This window comes from Camelus bactrianus, chromosome 26, assembly GCF_048773025.1.
Source record: "Camelus bactrianus isolate YW-2024 breed Bactrian camel chromosome 26, ASM4877302v1, whole genome shotgun sequence".
Taxonomy (NCBI): Eukaryota; Metazoa; Chordata; class Mammalia; order Artiodactyla; family Camelidae; genus Camelus; species Camelus bactrianus.
This window is the reverse complement of record NC_133564.1, coordinates 24,280,891-24,307,048: the sequence shown is the minus strand read 5'-3', so window position 1 is coordinate 24,307,048 and position 26,158 is coordinate 24,280,891. Positions and strand designations below refer to the sequence as shown.

The following is a 26,158-nucleotide window of genomic DNA, read 5'->3' as shown; positions in this document are numbered from 1 at the left end:
GGTTCCCAGGAAGGTGAATTGTTCAGTGTTGTTCAAATCATGAAGAAAGGAGAGAGCAGAGTAGAAGAAGCTGATGGATAGTCTATAACCAGAATAAGGGATGTGTAAGGAGCTGGGACTTCATGTACTGGCAGTGGGGAGGAAAGGACTTAAGGATTTTAAGCAGGACAGTGACACGAGCAGCCCTGGGTTTTAGAAAAACCTCTCAGTCAGCAGCATGGGAAGAGGTTGGGCAGTTGTGGGCAGGGTGGAGCTGAGACAAAAGAAGTTGGCGCATGGGAGCAGAAAGAACAGCTTGGAGGCTATTGCTTTGGTTCTGCTACGTATCGGTGAGCACCTAACCTATTAGTAGTATTATTGAAAGTGATGCAGGGGACAGAGCACAGAAACAGTCTGCAAGTAGAAATGGAAGAACGTGATGATGGCTTTTCATGGAGCAAACAGCAGATGGAGGAGCAGAGGATGATGTCATCCCACCTGCCTTTTGCAAACTGCTTGTGTCTCTCAGCATACATTGATATGCGTTATTGTTTTGTCTTGGATTCTTTTGGTTGTTGTCCATTTGCTTTTTGAAACAATCTCAAACTTACAGAAAAGTTGCCAATGCAGAACAAAGAACTTTCCTCCCTACACTACTTGAGTAAGTTGTCAACATGGTGTTCCATCAACCCTGAACTCTAGTGTATTTCCTACACTCAGATATTTTCCTACAAAACCACAGTATAACCACCAGAGTCAGGAAATTAACATTGGTGCATTACCACAATCTAACCTTCAGACCTCATTTAGATTTTTCCAATTTTCCCATCATGTCATTTAGGGCAAAAAGGATACACGTTGAGAATCATACTTGCATTTTGTTATCATGTCTCGAGTCTCCTTCAGTCTGGAGCAGTTCCATGGGTTTTCCTCATCTTTCATGACCTTGACGCTTTGGAGATTTTTGGCCAGTTATTTTGTAGGATGTCCTTGGGTGGGTTCTCACTGTTGGTGAAGAGAGTTGGTCCTTCACAGTTATATTCCGGTCATGTATCTTTGGCTGGAACGTCCCAGAAGTGATGCTGAGGTCTTCTCATGGTATTACTATTGGGTGGTGCGTCATTTCAATGTTACTGGTGATACTTGTTATTACCACTTGATTAAGGCGGTGTCTTCCAGGCTCCTCCTCTGTAAAGTTAATTTTTTCTCTTTATAATTCATAAATATTTTGTGGAGTGGTAATTTGAGACAATGTAAATATCCCATGTCTCATCAAACCTTTACTTTATTCATTTCTTCATATCTTTCTAGTCTCATGGTTTCCTATTTTATTTATTAGGTTATATTTTGTTACTATCATTGCTTATTTGAAGTTCAGTTGTCTTACACATGGCCAGTGGGAACTCCTTCAAGCTGGTGTTAACATCCCCATCATTATTAGAACACTCACTTATTTCTCATGTTAAGACGCATCTCACACTCTCCCTGTCCCAGCTTTGGTATCAGCAGTTTCTTCAAGGAGCCTTTAGGGAAACATGGTATTTGGAAACCAAGATTGGGTGCTAAGTGCTCTCACTGCTATTGAGGTATTGCTGATCCTGGGACCTCTTAACTAGGACAGAACTAGGGAACGTGTGCGCGCGCACACACACACACACACCTATAGTTGTTTCTAATCTATCTATAAACAACTCTAATCCAATGCCATGGGGTCCGTTCTAATTTTTTTGCTTTCCATTTTGGTAACTCCCTTCTCCAACAGTGAGTACCTGGTTCCTACTGTCTTTAATATATTTATTTATTTTCTCAATCTCCATCTATGTAGCTAATTTCCTGTAGTTGGGACCACCTCCTGCCTCCACTGTACATGGATGCCCTCCTCACACTTCTCAGGCTCTGATGCCCTGATCCACCCTACCCTCAACAGCACTAGGAGGCTCTCCTGGTCCCACTCAGAATCTATTACTTTGTACCAGCTACCTTCCCACATAGATGCTCTCCTGACACCACCCCCGACACTCAACACTCACCCCCACCCCCACCCCTGGGGAAGGGAAGGGGAAGATGGAATAGGAGAAAACACAAGGAAGGAAGAGAAGAGCAGAGGAAGAAATGGAAGGGAAGGGGAAAAGAAAGAAGAGGTATCATTGTTTTTCACACCTTCTCTCTCTCCCCTGCCTGTCATTCTAAAGGATGACAAGGTATAAGCTGCTATGTAATAAGCGGCCCTATAGAGAGGCCCACATGGCCAGGAGCTCATGTCTCTGGCCAATAGCCAGTGGGAAACTGAGACCACTAACAATATGTGAACAAGCTTAAAAGCAGATCCTCCTTCATCTGACCCTTCAGACGAGACTTCAGCCCTGGCCAACATCTTCATGGCAACTTTGAAGAGACCTTGAGCCAGAGGCACCCAGCTAAAGTGGACCCAAGATTCCTGACCCATAGAAACTATGAAATAATAAATATTTGTTGTTTGAAGCCATTATGTTTTGGATACTTTGTTACAGAGAAATAGAGACTAATACAAAGTAAACTAATGAGTATTAGGTGTCAGACAGTTCACATATACTTGCTTTAACCCTTCTCCTAAATGTAACATGTTATCCCTGCTATAGAAATGAAGGTGTGGATGATTAGAGAGACTAAGTAACTTGTCCTGGTTGTAGCTAGTACGTGGCACAGGTGGGATTTAAACTCATTATCTGTCCAGCTCCAAAGGTGAGCAATTTTCAGCAAGTCATTCTGCCTCCACGCTTAAGACAGAATTTTTTATTTTACTTAGTGTTTACCAAAGCAGAAGAGGGGAAAGAAAATTTCTGAGTTCTTCACATTCATATGGTATGAGTCATACTCAATTTTTCTAGGTAGTTTTAGTTCACTCTTTTTATGATTCTTTCACAAAGATACTACAAATTGAATTTTGATCTTTTTCTAACTCCCACCACCACCCACTTATGATCCGTTCTTCTGATTTCTCCGGCCTCATCTAGGAGTGGGCCAGAGTCATTTCTCAGACCCACCACCCGTGACTCACTACAGAGAATGTGGTCCTTTGGGGAGTGGTTTGAAAATTGGGAGCATGGAAAGAGGAATGAGTCATGTACCACACACTTGATTTTATTGCTGTGTTTGATTAACTTTCCTTGATGACCAGCAGAGTCATAGGCCTGCAGAGTTGGCCAGAAGAGAGAAATAGTGGGGGAAAAAAGTAAGGCAGGACTTAAGTAAGAATCCCTTTGAAATTCCTCAGTAGAAATGATAACTACAGAGGATGAGGATTTCAAAGTAAATTCTTGACTATGTAGCAATACATACAGCAGAGGATTCTTGTCAATCTCTTTGCCTCAGTAACAGAGGGACAGCCCCCCTCCGAGGATTTGGGTGAAAGGAGAAATCTGCTGATCTTCCAGTGTGACAATTATTTGACATCTCATGTTAATCTTTAAAAATCATGCAAAAAGATGCCATTATGTTACCTGACAAATGCACATTTGCTCAATATAAAGAGATAATATCTTCCCCAGATTTTCAAGTACAACTTATATTCAAAGAAATTCCCCATTTCCTTTGGCTTTATACAACTCCCACACACACCGCCCCACACCCTGTATGTCTGTGTGTGTGTGTGTATGGAGTTAAGAATATGCATTTTCTATAGCTTAGGTTGCTTCAAGGATGAGTGACTTTGTCGGTAAAAAATAGTCTTTCAGGGACTCCCTGAAAAAGATTATAAACAACACCCACTAAATTGTGTCTACTTGTTAAATTATCTAAAATAGAAAATCAATTATCAAGCTTCCAACAAACTTCCAGATTTATGAAGTACAGGGATTGTTCCAGAAAATTTGTTTTTTCTTTTTTTCTCTCTAAGCTCATTCTACTCCTGCGGATAGTTCTGCTGTTTCATACCCTCTTGGCACAGGTTTATTTTCCTCCCTTGATTGCCTCTGAATGTACTGTAATCCTCTTTTCTGGTTACTGTCCCTTTTAGTACAGGTAAATCAACTGTATCCAGTCATGGGACAGATGCCACATGAAAAAAGCAAGTTGCAGTTGCTTTATCTGAGGCTGTCATTCACCTCTGGGTTGAGAGGCAGACATTTGTGAGAATCTAAGGGCTCAGACACATGGAGGAAACAGATGGGAAACAAATGAAGCATTGAAGGGTTGGCAAATTCCTGTTCTTTGATTTTTGTCTGTCTAGGAGTGGGTGGGACAGAGAAATATAGAAAATAATAGGGTTATGGTTGGGGAAAGGTTTGCAATTTTTCACATTCTTCTTTGGATATGGACTAAAGGAAGGATGTGGGTTGGAGGCATTCATCTTTTGTGTTGCCCTCTGACCTTTTTCTAAGTTGCTGCACACTCTGAAATTTAAAAGTGTAATCAGAGGCCCCTAATGGATAAGTCTGTTGTTAGACATCAATTCATTCAACAAATGCATATTAATATCTATTAAATTAGGCTCGAATGGAATTTCATGCCAAAATAACTGAGAAAATGAAATCCCAGTAGAGAAGCACTCTGTGCCTATTCTTAGGTCTACATCCCCCGTAGCTGGCATGTCTGAGGATTAGACTAGTCAAGCAACTTAACACAGGCCCATAGCATCAAATCAAAGGAGCAGACAGGTGCAGGCTCACACAACAGACCGGCAATCTTACAAGACTGATGCGCCGTACTTCACATGAAATTTTTTAAAACCCAACTCACTCATCCATTTTTCATTTATTCACCAAGCATCTGTTGAGTTCCTGCTGGGTGCCAGGCACTTCCCGGCAATGGGGATGCTGAAGTGAATAGGGTGCAACTCCTGCCTTCAAGGAGATCCCTGTCAACTAAGGAACATGCTGTGTTACTGCCCCCTGCAGGGCTGGGAGCCAGCTCCTCGCATTCCAGAATGCCCAGATTTCTGCCAAGAGGAGTTCCACTCTACTTCCCTGTCCCTCTTGAGCAGAGTGAAAATTCCAGGGTAGGCTGCAGTAACATATTTATTTAAGAAGGATTCACATGCCCCTGAACTTCCTTATGAAATAGAGCTTTCTTTCCCAACGTTTGGCAAATCAAGCCTATTAACAGGGATGTAAGATCGGAAGGGTCCAGAAGAGCATCCATTTAGTGCCTCTGGACCCTCAAGTCCAATGTGGGGAAATCTAACACACATGTTCCAAGATAAACATCTCTTGAGTAGGCAGCCAGTCAGTTTTTCAACATTTATTTAATAATCTTGCTATATTCATAACATGGTGAAGCAAACGCTATATCCCTGCACTTGAAAACTTTCAGATGTGGTGGGGACATGAATAAATGTATGAAAATAGTGTTTAAAAAAGCCCATTGAAATTGTACACCAGACATGGAGAAACGGTGTGTATGAGGGCAAAGAAGTCCCGGGAAAGGTAAACAGATGGAAAGAGTTTACCAGGGAGGATTTCTGAGAAGAGCTGTGGTTAGAAGTGGGTTTTAAAAGACCACAGAGTGTGTGGAGGCGGGCCTGTAGCTGAACTCCCCTGAGATTCCATTTTCCCATCCAGAGAATGGATGTCGTGCTCACAGGAGTTGTCAAAGGATGAAATTCGATAATATTTCTCCATTTCCTGGGAGGGTGCCCAGGCCTATAGGAGGCATCAATGAATATCAGATTCATTGTTTTATTTTATGCCACCCACATTGGTTACTATTTAATAATAGAAGTGCTACGGAAATAAAGAATAGTGCACTTCTCACATTTTCTGTAGGGAACATGAGGTACTTTTAACAACAACAGAAAAATACAGTAAAAAATTACAGATTTAAAAGAAAATGCACATAAACCTATGCTAATAGGCACATTATAGAAAGACTTAACATACAATAAATTTCTGTATTTACACATATAATATACATCCATTATAGGTACATATGCATATAACATATATACACATATTTATACATTATATAAATAAATATATATAAACACGTTATATAAAGATTTAGTTTGTGAGAAATAACATAAGGGGGCAAGGATATAAAGCAGTAGTGTTTTATTTAGCTAATCCCAGTCTGAAGGAAGTACTGGCTCTGTGGAGGCCACGTCACGGCAGAATCTCCAATGAGCGCTTTCCAGTCGCACAGGAATGTTGTTTTAACTCCTGTTAAGTGCCCTTCAGTTGCTTAGTTAGACCCACTTAGACTGAAGTAGGTGCCGGAAACACGATGCTGTGTTACCAGCCAGTCACTTGCCAGAGGCGTAAGGGCTGAGGTCATTAGGGTGGCCCTGATCCAGTGTGACTGGTGTCCTTATAAAAAGGAGAAATTTGGATTCAGACAGACATGCGCAGAGGGAAGAAGATGTGAAGAGACACCAGAAGCACTGCGGTTGCCAGAGCCAGGAAAGGTCCAGAACAGATCCTTCCACGTGCCTTCGGAGGGAAAGTGGCACTGCAGACACCTTGATTTTGGACTTCTGGCCTCCAGGACTGAGACAATGGATTTCTATCGTTCTAAGCCACCCAGTTCGTGGTACTTCATGACAGCAGCTCAGAGACACAAGTACATGTATAGTAGAACGTTCTCTCATTCAAAGGGACTAGAGTAATTGGAAAGACTCATTTCCATCAGGACATCTAAGTTCCACCAAGGCAATTGTGGGTTTGCAAGAATCCCAGAAAGGGAAAAGGAGCCAGAGAAACAACTGCACGTTGGCAGTTGGAGCTCTTGGACTGAATGCAGCAGTGGACACCGTTCCGCGGCCTGAATGCTTTCTCTGGCCTCTTCTGCACATCCATGGTCCATTTTAACAGAGAAATCTCAATTGTACAGGACATTTTGTTCCATAATGTTTTCACTTTTCAGCAGCTCTGCTTAGCCTCCTGTCTTGAGAGAGGCAGACGTGATGTTCTTGGGACACTGGGCACGCTTTTGGGGACAGGTGGGAAAGAGGGACCCGATCTCTGTCCTTCTCCGGCCCTGGCCTTGTCTTACAGGGCCCTGTTTAACAGTGCTGTGGGAAAAGGCAAAGAGTGATGACTTCCCATTACCTTCCTGGTGCTGGGAGGGGCATCAAAAAAACAGGAAAAGTGAATTCCAGTGAAGTTACTGCATGTCAGGGGCTGGGCTGGGGTGAAATGACAGACTGTTATCTGAGTGGGGATGGGCTCGCTGGTGAAGGCAGCATGAGTCACCACAGGTAGGTAAGACAGCTGATGGTCGTATTTGGAATTCTAGCCACACCTTTGGGATTGCAGGCCTGTGAAGTCTGAGGGTCTGATGAGAGTCGAGAAAAATCTACACAGGGATTCTTCAAAGAATGTGATATAGATACAATCAGTATTTCTCCCATTAAAAAAATCCTTGCCTTGAAATTATTTTTGATAATAAGAATAACATTGAACCACACTAGAGCAGATAAAAATGAAAATGAAATAGAAACAAAACCACCCATAATTCCATACTCTAATACAACTTCTCAGATATCAAAAAATAAGGGAATCACTAAGTTAAATATAGTATATCCATATAGTTGAATTCTATGCATTTAAGTGGACATTATAATAAATTTTACCTAAATATTTAGCAAAACTATTTACCTAAAAGAATCAGAATATTAAATTCCGTGTGTAGTACGATCTGGAAAGGGATGCTCAGAAGGAAATACACCAATTTTACTTTCTTCTTTATAGTTTTTGCATTTTCTAAATGTTTTACAATGTTTTAGAAGTTACCTTCTACCCAGAATGTGGTCAATGATCAGTTTCATTTCCTTCTTATTTTTCTACCATCTAATTAAGTATTTACTTGTTTAAATCAGCTGAAAAATTTTCAAGAATGCCATGTGCTTCCCCCAGGTTTTTTAAAAGTTGTAAACAGATAACCGTAGGATATTAAAGCTAGAAGAGGCTTTTGAAAATGAACTGTTTAACCTGCAGCAGAGACGGAAACTGAAACGGAAACTGTTCATGTCTGTTCACGTGGCCAGTGGCAGGACTAGGACAGCAGGATTCCCAGAATGCTGCCCAGTCTTCATGCTCAGTGTCATGCTATTCAACATGGAGAAGGAGCAACAAATTCTGGCTTTATACCCAGGTTAATGTGAACTAGATGAGTGTGCTGCTCAGAGATTTAAAAATTGGTATGAAAGACGTATCTATGACATTGACAACTGTCACTTGCAGTCTGTCAACTCAAGTTTTATTTCATTTTTTTCTCATGTTGTAAGTCCTCTGGGATCTACCCTCAGGTGCCAGGTTATTTCCTGTTCCTGGCCCTAGGCACTGCTTAATCATCACCCCAGCAGTAGCTTTCTTGACCATAGATGACTGTCTACAGCAGGAGTTCGCTAGGTGTAGTCTAAATACCCATGGGGGTCCCTGAGATGCTTTTAGGAGATCCATAAGGTCAGAATGATTTTCATAATATGAAGGCATTGTTTGCTTTTGCAGTTAGTCTCTCATCAGTTTCCAGTGTTTGACAGGGGCTGCTGCATAATGTGTGAACAGGCTGAATGCAGGAGATCGTATGAGAACCCAGCTGTCATCTACTAAGCCAAATCTTTTATAAGATTTACAGAAAGTAGAACAATGCTCCTCTTCTTACCCTTTTTTTTTTATAAGAGATCACTATTTTTCATAAAATATATTAACTTGAAATGATAGTGTATGTTATTTACTTGGACTGGATTTGCTAGTTTTTTTTTTAATTATTACATAAGTATATTTAAAATGTCTCAGTTTCCACTTCTAATAATGTCAATACCAATAGATGTAGCCCCTACGTAAACAGTAATTTTGAAGCCAGTGAAGGAGTCCTGAAACTCCTCTAAAAAGCAGGAGAACTGCTACTCTGACTTCCTTCTGGGCTACAGGGAGAGCAGGTAGAAGAATGTCAAGGGAATGTCCTGGGAAAGGGAGAGGGACCAACTAGAATGGGCTCCGGTTCCCCAGTGACTGGGGGTCTTGGGGAAGAACAAATGGGAGGAAGAAAAGAGAATTAAGAGAAGAAAACCAGAAAGAGAAGAGTAGGCTACCCTGTGCCCTTCACTTAGCTTTTAGACCTGAAATATCTTAAATCAACCATAACCAGTTTATTTTTAGCACCAATAACTAATGCAGTAGAACTTAAAAGAAGTCTTTTAAAAAAAATTCTCTCCAAAGCATGAAATTCTTTAATTTAGGACAGAACATGTCATTAGACTGTTATAGATAAAAGGCCAAAATGCAAATTCCTATGGAGAGTTTATGCATTGGATGAGGGTCGTGACCCACAAGCTTGGTTGTACATTAAAATCTCCTGGGGAGCTTGCAAAAGTCTAGATGCCCGGGCCCTGCGGGTAGAACCCGCCATCAGGATGCCTTAATTTCTCCAGATGATTCCATGGTACAGACGAGTTTGAGGACGAAATGAGGAAGGTAGAAATCAAGAAAACAAGTGACACTTGGAAATGGGTAGGGACATTACTACCTGAAAAGGGGGTGTTTGTGAAGTGGATCCCAGAAAACCAGCACTGCCTTGACATTTTGGCTCCAGGCCTGAGCAGGTGGTCTTCTTCCCCGGTACCGCCTGTTCAGGGATGCCGGAGGTTCTCCCACGTCTCCTTCCTCCCAGCCGGGCGTTTACCCAGCTAGTCCGTGGAAGGCACAGCCCTTCGACAGTGAAAGGAGAGACAACTTCGCAGTTTTCTCTCCAGCTCTGCAAATCAACAATTTTGGTCACAGATCAGGCTGCTGAACTTTTACACGTTGAAACTTAGACTTTGACGTGCTTGTTTTTCTCCCCATCTGACTCACAGGATGAGTCATCTCGAACCTTGTTAATCTCCACTGGACTAGGGGAAGCAAGGGCAGAGGGAGAGGGCTTCCTCTCGGTGAGGGCTGGGCTGAAGCTGAATTCCGAGCAGCCTTTTCAGCTCCCATCCCGGCCCTGCCCACTGCCACCATGACTTATTCTTGGACCTCTGCCCCCTCTCGCCCGGCAGAAATGATGGTCAGGGATCAATAAGCCCACAGAACCAGGGGTCAGTGGCTGGGGCACCCACCGATTTCTCCCTAGCATCTCTGTCCCCAGAGGTACCTGAAAAAAACATAATACTCAAAACTCTCAGGCTGAAGGAAGCTTTGGGGTGAAAAGGATGGTGTGACAAGATAAGTGTCTTAGCAGCACAGAATTTTAGGGCAGGGAGACATCTTGAAATCTTAAATAGAAATGTAGCCCTTTCTGTTCTTTCCCTGAGAAGACATCTAGGATGTTTATATTTATTCCTGTTTCCTGGAGTTGGAAAAGGGAATATGAAATTCTCTCCTTTCTGATGCTCCCTGCCTCTCTTCCCGGCCATCAGAGGTTTCCCAAGCTCTAATGACCCTCCTCTGTGGATGGATATAGAATGGAGCCCAAAGGGGCAAGGTGATGGAGTGAAGGTCTCCCGCATCCTGGCCTGGGCTGGATGGTACCCACCCCACATGCTGGGGTCTGACATGGGGAAGAAGGAATTCACAAACCACCCATCTGTTCTTTCAGCAACCATCTACTGGGCATGTGAGACCCTCCTCCATGGATGGTTGGAGCCCAGAGGGGCAAGGCACAAAGAAAGACTCCGGATGAGGCAAGCATCCTGTCCCCAGGAGCTCACAGCCTAGCAGAGGAGCCAAATCCACACATGGCCGCGTGGAGAGGGCACAGCTAGGGATTCCCCAGGGTGCTGTGGGCATGGAAAGGAGAGAAGTTAATGCAACTGTCTGGAGGAGGGGAGAGCTCCTGGGAGACTGAGCTGGCAGGGGGTGAGCCAAATGAAAAAGCCTGGAGGGTAGGGGATAGGAGAAGTCAGTAGTTACAAATGTCCATGATGTTGACCTTCTCCATACAAAAAAATGGAGAGCAGGGCAAATCTAAAGGAGTGACCTTGTCCCTGTAAGGGAAGAAGGCTCCAAGGGAGGTCTCTGAGGTGCTGTGACACAGACTCTGGAAATTTCTCTTGCCCTTGGCCCTGCTCACTGGGTCCTGGGAAGGCTGTCACTTGCCTGGACCCCTCGCCTCCAGGCCCAGCTACAGCTGCCTCATCCTGGTGACACTCTGCCTCCTGGGTCCACCCAGGATGCCCATCTTTGCTGGCTCTATTGATTGGCTCCAAAGTCACTTTACCATTGGATGACCACTCCAAAAGGCTTTCATCTGTTTTCATTTTTTGCTCATTGTAAGGAGTTCCTTGTGCATTCAGCTAGTGTTTATTAAGGAGTCACTGTGTGCCAGACCCTGTGCTGGGCTGTGGAGAGAAGGGAAGGGATTGGACATGACCTTTCATGAGTGTAAGAGCAGGTACACCAGCTACAGGATGCAGAACAATAACAGAAATGCTGTAAGGACAGAGGGGAGCAACTGACTCTGCCCTGAGAGAACCAGGGAAGGCTTCCTGGAGGAGGTGGTATGAGACCCAAGCCTAAGAGACAACCCTGGACAGAGGGAATAGGATATTGCAGGAGGCACATGTGTGTGTTTGAAGAAGATCTTGTTGGGAAAAGCTCTTACAAGGTGTCGAAGAGCAAGAAGTTGGGTATCACGTGAAATGAGGTGAGGTAGCCTATAGCCTTAAGTGAGTTTTATTTCATTCTGTTTTAGGCCATTTTAACTTTCTATGCAAGGAATACATGTTCATAGTTTGAGGAGGTGCTTTCTCCGCCCTCCTACCCTGCCCATATCCATTCTCCGGAGACCACCCCTTCAGCTCTCCCCTTCTAGTGTTTGCCTCCATGTTTCTAACTCTCGTGCTCACAATGCTGTTCTTGATGTTTCAGTCTTAGTATCTATTGACTTGACACTGTGGAAACTGAGAACTTCACTTCCTTTTACACCTGCCTAGTGCCCTTGCACAGACATACATGTGCACACACACATACACATGCTGTCATTTTCCCAAAATGATTTTGAATTATGGTGACATCAGTATCCAGGGATTGCATTATTATTACTCTATGAGCCTTCTCAGCTGAGCCATTGAATGCATTATGATTACATGTGTTTTCTTGTTCAACTGCATTGTTCCTAGAGTTAATCATTGTTCATATTACTCTTCTCTTACCCAGTTTCTTATGTCTCTATCACAAATTTATCCCCCAATCTCTGCCAGGGGTATAAATCTCCTTTCAAGACGTCCATACAGATCCACTATCAGTTTCATCTTTTTCTTTGGAGACGTGCTCTAGAGCCCTAGTCTCCTTGCTGGACTTGTTGCTTCTTAAGGATGCTGCCCTTTTATTGTTAGTATTACAACGTGGATGTGTTTGGGGGGCATTATTCTGCCTACCACAGAGAAATTTGTTCCGCTTCCAGAGAGACTGAAGTGATAAATAAACCATCTTTGCCCTCACCCAGTCCCCCTTCTCTTTGTCAACCAACAGCTTCTCAAATGTGTTGCTGTAAGCACGCAGCCTTGCAGGCTTTGTCTTCTGGGTCACAAAGTACTTCATCTCTCTTTTCAGGAGTCAGAAATCAATGTTCCTATTTCACAAATAGAAGAACAGAGGCCTAGAGAATATTAGCATTTTGTGTAAAATTCCAGAAGGCAAATTCTGGTCTCATTTCTTATCTCTGTCTTCCACACATGACATCTATGAGATTCTTCTCCACTTGATCTGGATATTGTGTCAGGCTAGGGGCATATAAGCAGGAAACATTTCTACAGGCTCATTTATCAGAGGAAAGTAGCACTGAGATTGCTCCCGGGCAGAGACAGCCAGCCTCTGTTTACCAGTTTTACTTCCACAATTTACTTTTTTATGGGTGCTTTACCCCTAAATGAGAGAGAATCATGTGGTCATATTACTTTTATAGCCATGAATATTGGAAGGCTGGGACAAAATTTCCGTGACCCCCCCTCCCATTCCTTCCTGCCCAGTTCCAGGCTGCTACAGCCAAAGCCCCAACGCACTCCAAGTGGAGCCCATGAAGGCTGGTTGGAGCCAGTTAAGAAACAACTGAAAGAACCCTCTTCCCTTTGTTCTCAGAAAGCCACTTATGAACATATCTCAGACCTCTTGGTTTCTCTCAGTTCTGAATTTCAAGTTCGTGTTCAAGATTGTGACTCTCAGAGCTTCTCCATGCATGGTAAGGTGGCCAGCTTTAGGAAAATAAAAATACTGTCAATGTTGGCTCCTCTAGCTTCATCACATATTACAGAATGAATCACAAGCGCCAGTGATCTTAATGTCCATGTGTGGAGAAGTCAGAACTTTGGGGCAAGGGGAGGAAACTTGGTGTGAAACTGCTCGGAAGGAGAGAACAGGGCTTGGGAGGGGCACTGAAGAGGCAAGAAGTGAAGTTTCTGTGAGATACCTTAGTGCAGGCAGTGGTCAGTCACACTCAGAACCTTAAGCATGCAAATGTTTAGAAAATAACAGTACTGGAGATTTGAATACCCCTGCACATGCTGTGTGTGTGTGTCCGTGTGTGCCTGTGTTCTACTCAACCTAACTGAGAGTCAAAGCAAAAACATCAAAACTGTGATGCTGAGTCCCACCCTGGATACTTAGAGTGAAAGAATAGAACAGTTTTCACTCTGTGTCCGCGGTTGCACTTCCACAGATTCAACCACCCAAGGATATGCAGGGCTGACAGTACTAAGCCATTTTACATAAGAGATAAGAGCATCCCGGGATCTGAGTGTCTGCGGGGGGTCCTGGAACCAACCCCCTGCAGCTACCGAGGGATGACTGTAAAAGCTGATGTTCTGCCTCTCACGTCAGGAGCGACCGCTGTGGTCACAATATTAGCTGCTTAGCCAACCTCTCAAGGGTCAAACAGCCAAAGGAGTTTCCTGCAGGGAATAGTAACTTAATAAAATATGCACTTCAAAGCAGGGGGAAAGTGAGTCTTTTCCTGGTTTAATCTTAGATCACCCTCACCCAGCTGTTCGCCTGGCTCCTCCTTATTCTTCTAAATAGTCAAGTACTTAAGGAAACCCTCATTTCTGCCCCAGACTAGGTCTGGTTCCCCCACTTTGAGCTCCCTAGCACCCTATCCTGCTCCTTTGTGCACTTAGCACAGTTATAATTAGATGTCATTGTAATTAGTTAAAAATTGTAATTTTGCCTCCCTCTTCTCACTGCTTTATGCCTATTGCCTTAATATTACATAATTGTCAAGTGAATGAACTATTTCACATCTAAAAATCTCTATAATATGTAATAGCAAAAATCCAATTCAGAGAGATGCAGAGGATTCATTTTCCTTTTATTCTAAGGTCAGATTGTTTCCTTTGTATGTCTGTTTTCAAATCCAAAAGCCCAAAGGACAAAGCTAATCAGAGGCTGTGCACTTAACAGGGTGGCTGGGATGTTTCTGGACACATAGGTGCACTTAATGTATGTGACAACATTTAGTGGCCACGATGACTAAGCTGCTCTCTAGGGCTCATTGAGATAGTTATAGATTTCTATTTAGAGTAAATTTAGCCCTAATGACAGCAGCAGTCATCTCCATAATAGCCAACTCAAAGAAGCACCTTTCATCCAGAGAACTGAGGGTTGCCATTTAGCCTGCTACACCTACCCTGCTCAGATCGCCCAGGTGGATCCTAACATACCTCCAGCACCTTCCTGTCCTGCCTTTTACTGGAACCTTTCCTGACATCTCCAGCCTACAGCATCATACCTTAGCTGAACTCTCATAACCCCTCCATGCTTAATGGCACCATCAGGCATTCATCCATCTGTCCAACAAATCTGTGTTGTACAGCATCTAACATGTGCCAAGCACTGTGCTGAGTGAGCATTTGCAGATATTTTGAAATACATGGTTCCCTATGATTTCACAGGTACAAATTCTGTAGTGGGGATGAGGGTAGGAGTGAGGGCCATGTTTTAGGCAGTTGAACCCCCACAACACTGAGAATGGTGTGCAGCAATAAAGGTAATAGGTGATGTTACCCTTGTTTCACGGCTAAGCAGTTGAGCATATGGCAGAGAGGACTGACCTAATCCAAACTGAAAGGGAACTTTTATGAAATAAACCAAAGCAGGATACATCGACGAGGAGAACAGAAGATAGCAAAGGGAAACATTCCTAGGGAGGCTAAAGCTGGAAAATGCTAGGCTTTGGAGTCTGCACAGCATCATTCCCTGAACACTCCCAAAGAGGAAGTCTCGGCCGCTGCTTTTGTGTGATGCCACTGAGTGAGGTGGTGAAGTGCAAAAGAGGACTCATTCCAGAGAAAACACCGGGAGACAGGAAAACAAAAGGAGCAGAGCTGTGAGGAATTACACGAGTAGGCAGTGCCACTGCCACGGATGACAGCAGAGACGCACGGGCGCAGTCACTGCAGTGCTTTCTTAGTAACATCACGACCAGCCGAGTCTGAGTGGGCACCAGAGTTCCAGGTTGCTAGCAAAGCATGAATATTCAGTGAGCATCCCGTGTTCCATGAAGCTTGGTGAAATCCATTCCAATTCTCCTTGACCTCCCCATATGAGCCTGTATCTATTCCTTGCTTCTTGAAACAAGCCCAAGTAAGAGACAGGTTAAAATTGGGATTGTTCCCCTCTCCCCCTGCTCCCCGGGCAGGGCAACCTGTCACCTGGGCTAAGGTGTCCAGCCCTCTTTTTCCATAAAAGCAAGACCTTGAGGACAATGAGGATTTTCATTCTCCCTACAGTTGAACATATTCCTGCTGTACCAGAAAGAGCTGAGCATTTGACATTGACTGCTAGAAAATATCATCAAATCAATACATTTTAGAGTCTTTTCTGTTTCCTATTTAACTTCAGATATGTTCTCTCTCACCCAGTGAATCTCTCCTAGAGCCACAGGATAAGTCAGGTCACACAGTGATCAAAGCAGAGAAAAACAGAAGGCAAAGTACCACGATGTACAAGGTGGATGGATGCTCAGGATGTGGGGGAGCCAGAGGTGGAGGGGGGGAGCATTTCTCTGTATGCCAAGCAAAGGAAATGTCTCTTTAAATTTCAAGCAATTATCAGTCAGAAAAAGCAGATATCTAGAGCTATAGGAATCCAAACTGATGACTCTCTTCTTAAAGTCTAAAACAAGAGCAGATGGAGAAACAGAGTTCCCAGCATCTGGTGTGCTCCCGGCCCTTATGCATGAGCCCGTTCTAGCATAAAGAGACGTGGGGAAAGGACTGGGGGGTAAAGAGGGAGAGGGTTTTGAAAACCAGAATAAAGATATCTAAATAGGACACACACAAAAGTAGCCAGGGAGGTTCACTGTAGCCCTGTCTGGCTGAGAATTTGCTACTTTCTTAGTAAGGAGTAAATGGAGGTTAGTATTAGGGTTCATCTGTTACTTACTGTATATATGGTTATTTGCATCATAACTGCATAGTAAATTGTATGGGATCTCAGTTTTCTTCTCTATTAACTTTCTTGTCACCTTTAGGATGTCCCAGTTAGATCTTTTAACCCTCCACTAAAATGACTTCAGTTTCAACTGGATTTACCGGGTATGTTGATGTGGAAGCAAAGCCCCAGAATTCAGGCCATAAAAACTTATTTTCTAATTTGATGTTTATCCCTGAAATGAGCCTACTTTGTGTGACATTCCTCCATCCTGAGCAATGCTCATGTTCATTGAGCAACTCGCCTTGCCCTCTGGTGTCAGTCAGGAAGACAAGGTGGGCAGTGGCTGGAAAGACGTTATCCAAGGACGGCACATCAGGGGCACGCATGCCTCTGGGCTCCTCCTTACTCAGAGCAGACGTTGCTCATCCATTAGACACGTCTTCCTGCCAAGTCACTGTCTCACGATTTTTTTCAACATAGCCACAGGAAGCCACTGCAAATTAATTGATGTTGGTAGATGAGAGAAAACATATTTGCTACCCAGTCCTATCTTACTTTGTTGTTCTCCAAAAGTAGTTAGAAAAATCATGTTCAGAGAAAAGCATCAGAATTTATTCTGAATATATTCTTCAGAGTAGAAGTCAGAATCTTAATGACATTTAGACACCCAGATATGAGTGAACCAATTATACTGACAGAATCGAAACAATACTCCAAGTATTAGTCATATTTGACTATTATGTAACATATATATGAAATACATATTCATGTACATACATAAAAATATACACATATTAAAAGAAAATGAAGTCTGAGATAAAAAGCTCTTCCAAGGAGAATTAGATGCTCTCTAACCTGTGAAGAATTCAATTCTGGTTGTCATTCTTGGTTCTGGCATCTGGAGAAGTAGCCCCCTAGTGCGGTTTGCAAGAGGTATCCTCATCTGAGGGTGCCATGCGTTACTCGGCAGCTGTGAGTCAGACACCTTAGTGGGAAGGAGTTGGTGCTAGTGAGTTGGTTGAGAGGCCTCCCTTAGGGAGGCATGAGTTAGCAGCCTGGCGGAGGGTAACCTGAAGATTCCCTGAGGGAGCCAAGGAAAGGCCTAGAATACAGGTCAAGAGATGAAATTACAGCTGAACTTTTCTCTCCACATCCCTCAACCACCATGGCAAACCAGAATGGTACTGTGGACATGCACTGAGGTGCCGACTGCTACTGCCGAAGTCTTTCAGAGAACAAAGATGGGAAAGAGTTCAAGGAACTCTCAAAAATACCTTAAAACCCCAAGAGTCACACCAAGTAGCACCGTAACATTTTCAAACTGAAACTGTCCTGACTGACCCAGCCCTCAGCCAGGCTTTCTCTTTGCACAGATGAGGAAATGAAAGCCCAGAGGAGTCAAAAAGTTTAGCAAAGTTAGACAGCCAAGCTGGGATTAGGATCCAAGAAACCTGACCCATGGCCCCGGACTTCTTTCTTCCTGCCTTTCCATAGACAGTGAGCTTGAAAATCTAAGATCAGGAGACCTCACAGCTCAAGAGATCACCACCAAGTTGCTGGGTCCTTGAGTTGTCACCAAGTTGATGAATCACCCTTTGTGTGGAGGTCCTTCTTGGCGATGCCCTTTCAGAATCTCAGTGGACGTCCAGCATGAATCACGAATGCATGCCAGCAACGTGGCAGCTTCAGACCGAGTTTATGAAAAAGCAAATGGGTCAATGCAGAGAAAACTAATAGCATGCTGACACTTCTGCTTCCTTGAATGAGATATTAGGTCTGAATTATTACAGCAGGAAATGCTAAACTGCGACGGAAAGAAAAGGTGATTATTCATGTCAGTGTTAAAATTGCCATTTTTCACAAAGGGATTAATCACCAGCCACAAAACCTGCTGAACCTGATATAAAGTACTTTCCTCTTCCCCATGAATTTTCCCTCTTGGCAGTAGAATTATAATATAATCGTGTGGTCCCTTCCAGAAATTAAAAACAGAAAATTAAACAACCTCTAGTCTAGAGAATGCTTTAAGTCTATTCTGGGTTTTGGAGGTTTTCTCACCAGGATTGGGACTAGACTGTGGGAAGAGAGGTGCTAAGTATGCAAAATTTAAGAAGGAACTCCCTCTCTGGGCCATGCAAGTTCAAGGTCAGCACTAAGAATGAGTATCTCCTGAAATTTTATGCCCGAGCCTCACTTGCCTCACTCTAGTCTTGTCCCCACTCTTCATTTGTTATTTGACTTCCAAGGGTCCCAGATGGGGAAGGGAAGAGGCAGGATGAGTCAGGAGTCCTGATCTCCCAAGCTCATCAGTCCTGCCTCCAGCTCTGGGAATGTTTTGTTTTGTTTATTTTTAAGAGAATAAGAGAGGACAAAGTTTCGTGTTAGAGGAGAGCAACTGTCTTCTAACACCTGAAAAATGGCCATTTATTGTCAAGACATGGCAACCAATTTGAGTCAAGCATTGGCCCCTCCCACAGCTCCCATTTCTCCCTGCTGGGGGCAGTGAGAGCCGGCCACAGTGACCAGCGGTGAGGAGTGGTGCTTTCATAGTATCGTTGGCTAATTAATTGGTGATGTCCTCTTCCTTCCTTCCTCCCTTCCCTTCTTCTTTCCTTCCTCCTTCCCTTTCTTCCTTCCCCCTTCCCTTTCTTCCTTCCCTCACACCCTTCCTTCCTTAGTATGGGCCACTGGACTAGATGCTGGACGTACAAAGTTGAATAAGGCACAGCCCCTATCCTTACAAAACTCTATGATCTGGCCATACACAGGGTATAGAGGCACCCACAGGAGGGAGTTGTTGTTACTACTCAGTAGGTCAAGGAAGGCCAGAAGGAGGTAAGTGAGGACTGAGATGAGGTTGAAAAGACTGTTTCCAGGTGGGGTCTTTGGGAACTGCAAGTAACTTAGTGTGACTGACATGAGCCAAATGTATACATGCTGTAAAGAAAATGGATCAAGAAAGTACAGCAAGAGATGATGCCAGAAAGTCAGCAGCCAATTGATGAACACCATGAAATTATCAACATTATTAATCCCACAATAAGGACGGCAGCTACCATCTAGGAGTCTAGAAAACCTCCCAGGTTCCTGCATGGGAGACTAGGTGGACAATTTTCAGCCAAGATAAGCTATTCCTATTTCCAAAGATCTTTTTTTTTTTTAATTGAAGTATAGTTGATTTACAGTATTGTGTTAATTTCTGGTATACAGCATAGTGATTCTTTTTTTATATATATATTCTTTTTCATTATAGGTTATTACAAGCTATTGAATATAGTTCTCGGTGTTATACAGTAGGACTTTGTTTATCTATTTTGTATATAGTAGTTTGTATCTGCTAATCCCAAACTCCTAATATATCTCTCCGCACCTTTCCCCTTTGGTAACCGTAAGTTTGTTTTCCATGTCTGTGAGTCTGTTTCTGTTTTGTAAATAAGTTCATTTATGTCACTTTTTAAAGATTCCACATATAAGTGATATCATGATATTTGTCTTTCTCTGTCTTACTTCACTTAGTGTATTAATCTCTAGGTCAGTCCATGTTGCAAAAATAGCATTATTTCATTGTTTTTTATGGCTGAGTAGTGTTCCATTGTGTTTATATATACCACAACTTCTTTACCCAATCATCTGCCAATGGACATATACCTTGCTTCTTGGCTATTGTAAATAGTGCTGCTGTGAACATTGGGGTGCATGTATCTTTTCAAATTAGAGTTCTCTCTGCCCAGAAGTGGGATTGCTGGGTCACATGGTAAGTCTATTTTTAGTTTTGTAAGGAATCTCCATACTGTTTTCTGCAGTGGCTGCACCAAATTACATTCCCACCACAGTGTAGGAGGGTTTCCTTCTCTCCTCCAAAGGCCTTCTGATACAGCCCATTGCCATGGGGAACCCCTCCCACGACCTCTCCCACACTCTGCCTCATCAGGGAGGTAGAAGGGGACTGAGTTAATATTGGTAAAGTTCTTAGAAAATTGCCTATTATATCATAAGTGCCATGTACTTAAATATTATTGAACAAATAAAGGGAATGCATATTTATTGAGTCCCATGTGCCATATACCATCCTAGGTGCTTATTTAATTGCCTCATGACAGTCCCTGAAGTGAGGTCCAAACTCTTGTTTTACACTTACAGAAACTGAGTTTCTCAGAGATTAAGTTACTTGCTCAAAGTTATAAGACTAATAAGTGGCAGAGGTAGAATTCAAAGGTAGAGCCATCCAGGCCCATACTATTTCCATCAGGGGCACCCACGTCACTTATGGTGGCAGAAATCTTACCCACTTCTGTCTCATGTCTGGGTGTCGATGACAGCTGGTACCTGTCCTTTGTGGTGAGAACCCCTTCAGACTTGGGGTTGGAGAGCACACGTGGGAGTGAGCCCACTGTGGGGTAGAGTGTAAGATGGGGCTCCAGCAGGTGGATCCTGAGGTCTGCACAGCCGGCCCCAAGCTCTGGGTATGTAAACTGACTTGAGCCGCTGTGTGAAGGATCCAACAGATGGTAGATGGAGGTCAGACTTGGGGCCCGGGAGACTAAGCCGCTGAAGTTCCAATGCCTGGGATGGATTCTGCAGTCTGGAGTCAGGATTGGAAGAGTAGAAAATCTCTTTCCAACAATGAGATTCATTCTCATGTCTGAGAGGAGTTTAACAGAGATCCTTTCTTCCACTGTAAGAGGGTGTGACTACAAATTTTTCTCAGAATGCACATTTTTAATTAGAGTACTTTACGTGGGTTGCCAAGCTTCTTCTAAGAATTAAAAGGACACTTGTGCCTGGAGGACAGTTACAGAGACTGATCCCTGGGTAAGTGCATAATAAAAAACACACAGAGAGCAACTGAAATTAAACCCATGGGGAAACCTTTTCACTCAAACTCAGTTTCAAATACTTAGAAAATGATTTGGCAGCTACAGAATAAGGAGAAAGGACAGAAACAAAAGCGAAGGCAAATTTACTTACTTTTGGATTCTTTTTTCCTGAGGAAGTCCTTATGAGAACCTAGATTTGGCAAAGATTTTTGAGACAGTCATGTCTAAAACCCCCTTCTGCACATGGGACGGTGAGGCTCAAAGTAGTCATGTCAAGGTCAAAGCAAAGTCAAACCAAGTAAGCCATGAGTGGGAAAGGAAAGAAGAGAAAATATAACTGTGTGGTAGAGTAGCAGCCCTCGTGGGCCCTCAAGCCATGGCTAGAAATTTGCCGGTGGTGAGGAAGATCGGAGGTGGGGTGGGAGGGCAGCTCTCTGGCAACATGGCTCTTTGCTTTGTTCAAAGGAAAATTAACATGCGAAGGAGAATATCCGATGTTGAGGAACAGAGAGTTATTTGTTGCTGTTGTTGATCTGGTCAGGTGGGTCCCCTTCTCTTGTACTTGGGACCCCCCCAGCCCTCAGACTCATTTCTGTCTTTTATGGTCCTTTTAAAACTGAGGGTGGCTCCAGTGAGGTCATCCAATATCCTGGACGGAGGAGGAATCAGGACAATATTAATGTGCTTAAAGAAAGAATGAGCCATTGAGTAGGGGAGTGAGGGTAATAAGTAAGCATTAAAATACAAGTTCAAAGGGCAGAATTGTCTGCTACCTTCAGCCCTGTGGGGGCGGGGGTGGATATCTGAGTAATGCTAGTAGAGGTAATCGCCAGAGATGTAGGGCTGGGATGTAGCTGTATTTATAGAGTTTTCTGCCAATGATTTCTCCAAGCTCAATCTGATTCTACAATCACCAAATAACCTTCTTATAAATACTTCAGTGACCAGACACCTAGATTCTAGGAACAGAGTATGAACATGTACACAGGACTGCGGAGAACTGGTTGGAGCCTCAGTGAAGAAGAAAGATTTGAGGGCCCCAGCAAGGGCAGATGGTTAAAAACCTTCACAGAAGTTTTCTACTGATTTGCAACATGGTCAGACCCAGGTCCCCTTCCCAGCCTGGTGGCTCCAATAATTTGTCCCCAGCTTCTACCCTGTCACACACAGTTGTCAGCCCTGAATGGACAGAAGCATTCCAATCCCTGGGGAAAGCAATTACTCTTCTTATAAATAAATCAGTGGCTGGTGTGCCTCTTTGTCCACCCAGGCGGTGTGAGTTATTGAGAGAGAGCCTTTGGGAGGCTGTGGCCCTCACAGGTGAAGACCAGGCCCCAAGGCCCCACAGCCTGTTAATTCTCTGAGGTAACAAGCCCCATCGCAGACATATCTTGGCAGCCAGCCATTCTTCACCAGCTAGTGACCCTCCTCCACCTCCCTCAGTGCTTTTTCAAGTCCAGCATTCTCCCTAAAGCTACTCCTGCTGGCTGGTCTCTCTCTCGGGGCAATACCTGGGGCCACACGGATGTCCCAGAGAAGTGGGCTGATCCTGACTTTGTCTCTCCCTCCTGTGGGCCCATGGTTAAGGCTTTTCATCTCCTACGGGCCTGTTTCAGTTCTTTTCCCTGCACCACGGGAAACGCTGCCTCTAACCCTTTCCCACAGCCCAAATGATATCAGGTGTAAGAAAAGGATGTTTAAAAGATGCGATACACTACTAATAATTTTACCAGCTCACTTTCTAAATATGCTCCATATACAGTTATAAAAAATCATAAAGATCCTCTTCTCCAACCATTTGCCTTTAAATGGGCAACTATCCAAGACAGATGGCCAGATGGCAAGCGATCTGGGGCCACCCCAGTGTTTTACTACCAAAAAAATCTCAAATCATTTTGGTTAACAAATCAAGATCTTTTCTCTTAAATATAAGACCATTTCCTCCTTGTTCTTTTAGGAATATAGGAAATGATCAGGAAGGATTTAATTCACAAAATGTCTTCATTCACTTAAAGGCAGTCCTAATGGTCCCTTTATCTGTAAACAAACAAACAAAAATTCCAATTATCTTGATTCCCGAATTTTCCTAAATTTTACTTTGTGTTCCATGTATCATTGTTTCTATTTCATTAGTTGAAAGTCTGAGCATCTGGAACAACTTTTCTTTAATAGCAAGCAACATAAATTGAGAATCTCTGTTTTCTTATGGCCCTTCTATTAGCAGACCATTTAACAGCTGTTCTGGACTGAAGCAGGGTATATTCACTTGCCTAGAAATTCTCTTTAAATGTATCTGTAGTGTAATTGTCTTCGTTGTCATAGTAATAGGTTATTTATAATATAACTAAATAAATTCCTAATATGGCTATAATTCTAGAGGAAGAAACAGGGAACTTTCTCATCTTTCCCACTGACTTTTTTTAGAAGGTTCTGACAGTTAATTTCCACGCTGGACACTGTGTGGCCCCAACCTGTACGAATCTTCCAGTTTATGTGCATACAGTGGAATAGTGGTCACACGGGGGCTGGTGCTGCTAAGGACAAAACGTGCTTATGCAATAAATCTTGGCAGGAAAGCAAAATTATTCCCTACTCACAAAACATTTTTCTCAGTCCACTCTCTCTGAGCCATTCTGAAAAAATCCAGAAATCAAACCAGCATCCGTTATTTTTAGTCCATCCAAAATTTTACTCATTTGAGGCATGTGGGCATGGAGCTATCTTTAGAACCATCAACCAAATGCCTTGGAATCACAGATTATTAGAGCCTGGGCAATCCTCTAGATGATTTTTTTTTTTTAGCCTGGGAGCTGCAATATATAAAATTAAAGTAGAATGGGGGACCTGAAGTCTTGCCCATTTGGGCTCCCTCTTATCTGTTCTTTGGGTGCTACCATGGGATCTTAGGGTTCTAAGGAACCACTGGAAAACCACTGACCTAAGCCAAACCCTTCATTTTGCAGATGCAGCAACAGAGGCCCACAGAGATGAAGTGACTTACTTGAAATCCCCCCGAGTCATTGCTGATGAAGCCAGGAGAAGAATTCAGGTTTCCTGACTTCCGGTTATGCGTCCTTTCCATCACACGGTACATAACATACTATTATAACAAAAACTACTTTTTCCCCTATTATTAGACAGAAAAGTTCAGCTGAGAAACAGATGACTGGTTGGGGAAGTTTGCCTCCTGAAGACATGAGGAAATCAGATGACTTAATTGAAAATACACAGTAGCTCTTTTCTTTGAGAGGAGAGTGCAAAGTACAAGGGGAAACCAGCATAGGACTTATTTCCTACAAGTCAGTCCATTATGGCTTGCCATGTTGTGCTATCCTGGGGGATTCAATCTTGCCCTGCTACTTGTTCTTGTGTGACCTAGAGCAAGTCACTTAACTTCTCTGAGCCTTGGTAGCTCTTGTCCTCTCTGAGAACACAGCAGAGGCACTGTGCAGGCTCTTGGACACCATGGTGATCTGTTGTGTTTCCTAGATCACCCAATTCCTTCCTTCCTTGTCCCTGTACTTCTTATAGAACTGGGACATCCTTAATCTTACATTACGTGTATTTTTTGTGTAGGTATTTTGCACGTTGAACAATTGTTTTCCCAACTGGACATTCATTTTGGGGGGCATGACTGTGTCTTTTTTATCTTTAACATGCATTTTGCTTTTCTTCCTTTCTAAGTTTCTAAGTTTTACTTATAATGCAGGAACCCAGACCCCTGCAAAAATTCTCCCTCTGGTATTTCCAGAAGCCCTGGCTGGTCTCATATGTGCTTCTGTACAATCTGTTCAGCTCCTCTTTTCTCCTTTCTTTGCTCCAGGCCTCCCCACATAGGACCATGTCCATTTGGCCCCAGGGCATCTGCCTGGCCCCACTGGCACTCCTACTGGGCACTGCTGTTCCCTCCAGTCACTGCTCCCCACTAGTTGCAGAGGATAGTATAGTAGCTACCTAAATTGTCTCCCTGTCTCTGGTGGATGTGTGAGAAAGTACATATGAGTGTGTATTTACAGTTCTCCCCTCCCTTCCCCCCACTGTTTTTTCCTCAGGCTACTGGATAAGTAGACAGGATTGTGACTACACGAGAGAAGAAATAAATTTCATGCAGAAGTAGAAGCACTGAGACTTCCCTTTTGGGGAGAAGGTAAGTGCATTTTCACTTATATAAGGAAGAGTTACATGACAGCAGGTCAGTGCATGCTATTGTGGCTGATGTTGTGATCTGAAAGTTTAATTATGGAAAGAAGGGTGTATATGGATGTTGGATGACAAAGAGGTGGACTATTGCTCACTTATCACTTATTTTGACCCCCTCGAGCTTACCTTCCTGAGAGTAGGAAGCTAAGATCACACTTCTGAAATCCCCTCCAGTGAGGGTGCTTGCTTGAGACATGATATGGTGTAAGCCTGAAATTAGACTAACTATTAGGTGCTGTCTTGACATCTGGTACAATTCCAGGGGCCTTAAAGGCCTAATCTCAAGTCTCGGCCCATTTTGCCTCAGTAGCCAAGGTCCCTTGGCCAAACAGTCCTTCCTATCATGGGGACCACCGTGCCCAGTGCCTGCTTATCCTTCAGTATCAGGTCTCAGCTTCCCGAAGCCTGTGAATTACTCAAGTAAGCCAATCATATCCTTCCATGGGAACCAGGGGTCACCTCAGCCTCTTGCTACTTCAAAGCCTGCCTTGCACAGCCCTACTTGTTAACCCTGTTTCTGAACACATGTGCTCCCACATGGTGTGCAGGGCCCCCTCTCCCAGACTGTGAGTACGTGTAATGAAGAAAATGCTGTCCATCTCTCCTATCCAGTGTTGGTGTCACGAGTTCAGCCATCCTCATAATCCTCCAGCAGGAACCCGTTCTTCACCAACTGGTGAAGATGAGGTGGATAAAACACATGGTTCTACTAAGCAGATGCTCTTGCATGAGATTTTTGAAGCACGTGTGAGTAGAGTGGGAGTGGCTGCATGTGGAGGGTACAGACAGACAGAGTATGGACAGGGGCCTCCGTTTTCCAGGGAGAGCCTGGAGGAAGTTTTGGCGTCCATTCCATGATAACATAGGTACAGGGAAGTGGGAGGTGGTGACACTTGC

General features: G+C 43.6%; 1 long non-coding RNA gene across 1 annotated transcript in view; it reads left to right on the top strand.

The window, feature by feature from the left end:
* LOC141575127 (uncharacterized) overlaps positions 1 to 25,228 on the top strand; it is a 106,206-nt gene extending 80,978 nt beyond the window's left edge. The window contains exons 4-5 of the long non-coding RNA XR_012502482.1: positions 24,025 to 24,149; positions 25,114 to 25,228. This is a non-coding gene — a long non-coding RNA (uncharacterized LOC141575127). The remainder of the gene's footprint in view (positions 1 to 24,024; positions 24,150 to 25,113) is intronic.
* The last annotated feature ends 930 nt before the right edge of the window (positions 25,229 to 26,158 follow it).